The sequence below is a fragment of the Stenella coeruleoalba genome (genome assembly GCF_951394435.1).
Source record: "Stenella coeruleoalba genome assembly, chromosome: 15".
Classification (NCBI taxonomy): domain Eukaryota; kingdom Metazoa; phylum Chordata; class Mammalia; order Artiodactyla; family Delphinidae; genus Stenella; species Stenella coeruleoalba.
Genome location: NC_137161.1, coordinates 56,638,544 through 56,645,926, shown reverse-complemented (window position 1 = coordinate 56,645,926; position 7,383 = coordinate 56,638,544).

Sequence of the window (7,383 nt, the reverse complement as noted above, 5' to 3'; positions counted from 1 at the left end):
TCCAAATACCATCACATTGTGAGGGAGGATTTCAACATATTAATCTGAGAGGGTGGGGTGGTTGGACACAAACATTCAGTCCCTACCAGGCACCTTGGAGAATCTCTTGTCTCTTTGTGGAAGACAAAAGCCTGTTTCCTGTAGGGACTTGTTAAACTTTGTCATCAAAAAGCTATAGTTAGGGCTTCCCTGGTGGCACGGTGGTTGGGAGTCCGCTTGCCGATGCAGGGGACACAGGTTTGTGCCCCGGTCCGGGAAGATCCCACATGCCGCGGAGCGGCTGGGCCCGTGAGCCATGGCCGCTGAGACTGCGCATCCAGAGCCTGTGCTCTGCAACGGGAGAGGTCACAGCAGTGAGAGGCCCGCATACCGGAAAAAAAAAAAAAAAAAAAAAAGCTATAGTTAGATGTTCCACATCATCAGACATCAGGGAACTGCAACCCCAAAGCACAGTGAGATGCTACTTCACAGCCACTAGGATGGCTATAATAAAAAAATTTTAGGGAATTCCCTGGTGGTCCAGTGGTTAGGACTTGGGGTTTTTCACTGCCAAGGTTGCAAGTTCAAGCCTGGTTGGGGAGCTAAGATCCCACTAGCCATGTGGCATGGCCAAAAAGAAAAAAATAATTAATTAATCAATTGAAGAACAGAGGTTTTGTGTGTGTGTATCATTTCAACAAATACTTGGTTTTTTTAAAGTTATTAATGAGATATTTTATGCTCTTTTTTTTTCATATCAAGTCTTGAAATCCTATGAGCATTTTACACTGTCAGCACATCACAAGTCGGGGACCCCACATATTTCATTATTTATTTATTTGTTTTGATTTTTTGGCTGGACTGTGCAGCACATGGGATCTTAGGTCCCCAACCAGGGATCGAGCCCCACTCTCCCTGCAGTGGAAGCGTGGAGTCTTAACCACTGGACCAACCAGGGAAGTCACACACACACACATTTTATTTTATTTATTTATTTTTTTGCGGTACGCGGGCCTCTCACTGTTATGGCCTCTCCCGTTGCGGAGCACAGGCTCCGGACGCGCAGGCTCAGTGGCCATGAATCACGGGCCCAGACACTCCGCGGCATGTGGGATCTTCCCAGACCGGGGCACGAATCCGTGTCCCCTGCATCGGCAGGCGGACTCTCAACCACTGCGCCACCAGGGAAGCCCCTCAAAGGATTTTTTAAAATTTATTTATTTTATTTTTGGCTGCGTTGGGTCTCTGTTGCTGCACGTGGGCTTTCTCTAGTTGCGGTGAGCGGGGGTTACTCTTTGTTGCGGTGCATGGGCTTCTCATTGCGGTGGCTTCTCTTGTTGCAGAGCATGGACTCTAGGCACGCGGGCTTCAGTAGTCGTGGCACATGGGCTCAGTAGTTGTGGCTCGCGGGCTCAGTAGCTGTGGCACACGGGCTTAGTTGCTCCGCGGCACGTGGGATCTTCCTGGACCAGGGAGCAAGACCGTGTCCCCTGCATCGGCAGGCGGACCCTCAACCATTGCGCCACCAGGGAAGCCCCCACACACACATTTTAAAGCCCTATATTAACCACATGTGGCTGACCGCTCCCATATTAGTTCTCAACAGGAAGTTACCCCCCTCCCAGGGAAACATCTGGGAAATTTAAGGAGCTCTTCTTGTTTCCACAATTATTGGGGAGCTCCTGGAATTGAGTGGGCAACAGCCAGACATGCTAACTCTCCTGCAATGCATGGGACAGTGCCGTCAAATGAAGAATTGTTCCGTGTCCCCGCTGTGACTTTTGAATCTTCCACTGAACATTCACAAAGGTGGTAAAACAAACAAACAAACAAAAAACTTGTAGGCTCTGAACCTACCTCTCTGTTTTATGTATAATCACAAAGGGTCTTTTGTACTATTTTGTTATACCCAGAATATTCCAAGAAGTTAGCTACCCTGTAAATCCTAGGAAGACCATGATTTGCTTGGTTCGGAATTTTACCAAGAGTCATGTACCATCTGGGAGATTCACATCCTCAAATGTGATATCCGTGTGGCTACACAGCACAACCCTATCAATTTGCATTTTTAGCATCTGCCTGCGAAAGTCTCCCAGAGTACTTGTGCCTAAGCATTTACTTATAGAAATGGATGTTATTTTATTATAATATTTTTCCTTTTTTTTATATATATATTTTTCCTTTTTAAAATACAGTTGGAGAGGGGGGAACTTCCCTGGTGGGTCAGTGGTTAAGACTCCGAGCTTCCACTGCAAGTGGTACAGGTTCAAACCCTTGTTGGGGAACTAATATCCTGCATGCCACACAGTGCAGCCAAAAAAAAAAAAAAAAAAAAAAAAAAAACACAGGAAGAAGAATAAAATAAAATACAGTTGGGGCATGGTATTCATTTTTGTAAATTATGTGTGGAAAGAGGCTACATTGTCCATGAATTTTCTTTCAGTAAAGTGAGGTCATGAAATTTTTGTATTAAAAGGGAGCTTTGGGTGTAATGGTTTGTCTGCAGGACCCAGGCCCTGACCCAGCCCAGCTCTCATGTTGCTTTGAGGGACTGAACTGTCTTTTCACCACCTGGCGTTTCTAGGGCATCTCCTGATGACACACTTTGATTGTGTGTCCCAAACCCTAAAGGATCTGGGAAAAGTAGCCAGAACCAGGTCAAGAAGGGCCTTAACTGCCATCCTAAGGGCTTTGAACTTAATCCTAAAGGCAAAGGAAGCCAGCGAACGGTGGCTATTTGTTCTGTGTTTTATTGCAAAACTTCCACGCCCAAAGTAGCTCTTCAATTTTTCCCACATATTTAATAAAGCCTTCATGTTGAAATCATTTTAGAGTTCCAAGAATTTGCAGACGTGGTATAGAGAGCTCTCATCCACCTTTCACCCAGCTTCCCCTAGTGACAACATTTTACATAAACAAATAGAGCCCATTATCAAAACCAGGAAATTAACATTGGTATAGTGCTATTCACTAAACTCCAAGCCCCATTCACTTTCACCAGTTTTTACAGGCACTGGGTGTGAATGTGTGTGTGTGTGTAATACTATGAAATTTTATTACATGTGTCTAGATTCGTGTAACCACCACCACAACAGGATACAAAATGGTCCCAACACTACAGTGTGTGTTTAACAACTGTGTACTTTACTAATGTGAAGGTAATTTTGCATTATTTGGTAAGTATTCACAGTGGATCATTGTATAGTTTATACAAACAAGGAAGGGGAAAAAATGACAGGACACTTCCCTTTTTATTTCCTTTTGACCATGAAATTGATCAATGTAGTTTTTAGGGTTAGAAGTATTGTTTCCACATTCTAAGTAGCTAATGTTCCATAACTGCTCAGTCATATAACGTTGTTTCATCAACGTTTTTTATCTTTGTCAAAGGACCTCAAACTAGAAACCAAAACACGTGGGATGGCATGACATATCCTCTTTGCTGTATCTTTTTTTAAAGGAATCTTAAGAATAATTTGTGAAATAATTTTGATAATGATTCAGTATCTAGACAGTGAATCTCAATCTTGACTGCAAATTAGAAACACAAGACTAAAAATATTCTTACGGACACAGAGAACAGACTGGTGGTTGCCGAGGGGGATGGTGTTGGGGGAGGCTTGGAGTGGGAGGTTGGGGTTAACAGATGGAAGCTTTTATATACAGAATGGATAAACAACAAGGTCCTGCTGTAGAGCACAGAGAAGTATATTCAACTTCCTATGATAAACCATAATGGAAAGAATATTTTTAAAAAAGAATATATATATATATATAAAACTGAATGAATCAATTTGCTGTATAGGGACTTCCCTGGTGGCGCAGAGGTTAAGAATCTGCCTTCCAACGCAGGGGACACGGGTTCGAGCCCTGGTCCGGGAAGATCCCACGTGCCGCGGGGCAACTAAGCCCGTGTGCCACAACTACTGAGCTTGTGCTCTAGAGCCCGTGAGCCACAACTACTGAGCCTGCGTGCCACAACTACTGAAACCCACGCGCCTAGAGCCCGTGCTCCACAACGAGAAAAGCCACCGCAATGAGAAGCCCGTGCACCGCAACAAAGAGTAGCTCCTGGTCGCCGCAACTAGAGAAAGCCCGTGCTCAGCAACAAAGACCCAACGCAGCCAAATATAAATAAATAAATTATATTTTAAAAATTTGCTGTATAGCAGTAATTAACACAACATTGTAAATCAACTATACTTCAATTTAAAAAGTAATTAAAAAAAAAAAGATGAGGTGACTTCCCTGGTGGTGCAGTGGTTGAGAGTCCGCCTGCCAATGCAGGGAACACAGGTTCGTGCCCCAGTCCGGGAAGATCCCACATGCCGCGGAGCGGCTGGGCCCGTGAGCCATGGCCGCTGAGCCTGCGCATCCGGAGCCTGTGCTCCGCAACAGGAGAGGCCACAACAGTGAGAGGCCCGCGTACCGCAAAAAAAAAAAAAAAAAAAAAAAGACGAGGGGAATTCCCTGGTGGTTCAGTGGTTAGGACTCTGCGCTTTCACCACCGAGGGTCTGGGTTCAGTTCCTGGTCCGGAAGCTAATTTCCACAAGCCGTGGAGTGTGGCCAAAAAATATATAAAAAAATTAAAAATTCCTACATCCAGGCTCTAATTTAGACCAATCAAATCAGAATCTATTAGGATAGGGTACAGGCATCAGTAATTTTTTAAAACTTTTAATTTTGAGATTATTTTAGATTTATAGAAAAGTTGTAAAAATAGCCCAAAGAGTTCCTATATACCCCCTTATAATCATAGGGCAATAGGATTATTTGTTATGTAGCCATAAACAACTAATATATGTGTCTACCTCACAGTTTTGTAAAGATTAAATTTAATAATGTATGTAAGGGCTTATATAGTACCTTATATAAGTGCTTGTTAATGTATGTAAAAAAAATGATACACACACATGCACAGAGATTACAGACTGATAGAGATCCCTGGGACAGCAGCAGAGGAATAGGGGTCATCAGAATGTCTTGAGGAGAGAAAAGTACAGTGGCTATTGCTCAACGTCTAGAGAGATTGCTCAGGAAACTTAAGGAAAGAGGATTGCAAAGCGGTGGCCTGAAATCAGGATTTAGCCCAGGAAAGTGGGCTGGAAAAAAATGTTCTATAAAAAAAAATCAAGTTACTATATAAAACTCAAAAAATTGTTTTAACATCAAATTCCACACTTCCAGTTTCTCTTGAAAATTCCTAAGCTATGGCAACACTGTGCCTACACTTACCCTGGCAACAAGCAACTGGAATTCAGCAGCAGCTGCCCCTTTAAAAAGGGAAGGGTTGGGATTCCAGTTTGCCACAGTCTCTACTCCTCCCTATTGCCCTCCAGTGCTGAGGATGAAATCCAAACACACTTATCATTTGACCATTTGAGTTACTGTTTTTCTTCCAGCAGAGCCATATTTCTCAGTACCCACTTCTCTATCAAAAATGGGAAAGTTAGAGAGAAGACTTTTTGGCATTTGAAAAAATAAACCTAAGTACTGTATCATGCAAAGAAAGATTACTCAACTCTCCCTGGCATTTAGTTGCATGAACTTACCCTTTTGAACTTTAGATTCTTGCTAGCACTTGTCAGAAACTGACAAGCCGAGGAGGGAGGGGGTAGGGTGTGGTGGGCGGGGGGTGGAGAACACAGGAGATTCTAGGACTCAGATTGCATCATTGCTATAATTGTAAATGTTAGGGAATGAAAGAGAGCTCTGGGAGGCTCTGAAAAACAGGAGATGGACAAACTGCTGTTTTCTTCAAATCCCCAAACAGCCAGCATTCTTGGCATGCACTGAATTGTATGAGACTAGAGAAGGAATTTCTCAGCAATGTGCATTAAAATCTAACTGCAGATTTGATTCAGTGCATTTCCTCCTCACCAATAAGAAGTTGTTGTGTTAATACTCCTAAGAATTATTGGATTGAAAGGTATATTTTTAAAGATATGAGGAAAGACCGAATAAGAAGGATGAGGTTAATCATTTATCTGATCACCTAACGTGCCATGAGTTTTTACATACTCTGAGTTTTCTCCCCACATCTTTCCCTTCCTTTTCCCCGAATTCATACTGAAGTCAGCCTAGTACTCATTGCCTCAGGGGAGAGACGTAGCAGGGGATAAAGTATTGGGTGGGCCAAAAAGTGCCTTTGGTTTTTTTGGGGTTTTTTTTTGGCGGTACGCAGGCCTCTCACTGCTGTGGCCTCTCCTGTTGCAGAGCACAGGCTCCAGACGCACAGGCTCAGCGGCCATGGCTCACGAGCCCAGCCGCTCCGCGGCATGTGGGATCTTCCCGGACCAGGGCACGAACCCGTGTCCCCTGCATCGGCAGGCGAACTCTCAACCACTGTGTCACCAGGGAAGCCCCACAAACCACTTTTGACATGTTAGATCAGTCACGGCACCTTCTCCATACACGGCACAAATCTTTTTGTGCATTTCAGTCCCCTGCATTGGGAGCTCGGAGTCTCACCGACTGGACCACCAGGGAAGTCCCTAGGAGCCTTTTGGATACAAATGAGTGAAACCCGTCTGAAACGGGCTTAAGCTAATAGGGAAGCGATTGATTCACATCATTGGAAAGTCCAGGCGGAGATGTCAGGTCGGCTGGATCCAGCACCCATGTGAGGCTTGGTGCCTTTCCTCTCCCGTCTCTTCCCTCTTCTCCTGTCTCATTTTGTGTTCCTTCTCACCTCTTTTCTAGCTACAGTTACCCTCCTCCTCCTCTCCATCTCTCTCACCATCCTCCCTCCCCCCCATCACCTCCTCTACCCACTAGAAACCAAGAGCACACACACACACACATGTACACACACACAGCACTTGTGACAACCCAAAATGTATCTAAACATTGCCAAAATGTGTGTATCACCCCTCTCCTGACTCATTTGAGAACCACTGGCCTAAAGGAAGAAACCTGTAGCTGTGAGATAATTACAGGCTGGAGCAGTGGGGAAAGGGAGTCGGTGTGTCCTGAATCTAGTTTTTTCTGAAGATAAGATTCCCATTGCCATGTCTTTAGGTGATTTGGGGAGAGCCTGCGTGAAATCCCCTCTTATCAGTCCCTGAAGCTTTCTGCGTCTATGTCATTGTTTGTTTATGTTTTAATGCTGTGAGAATAAAAGAGATATTTATTTGAAAATGTAAAGCATGGAGCAGAACTGACAAGTTTATTTTAAGGTCAAGCAAACCAGTCATGAGCGCAGGGTTTGATTGCCACCTCTGCATCAAATTAGTGGCCTTCAAAGATGCATTAAATTGTCGCTTTGATCTAATAATTGCCTTTTGCTATGGTGATGCCTCCCAGCTGGAACCAAAAGCCACTGTTAACTCCTCCAACTTAAAGAAAAATGTGATTTTCTCAGAAATGAGGTTTAGGAGATGACGACTCACCCAGACTTGACC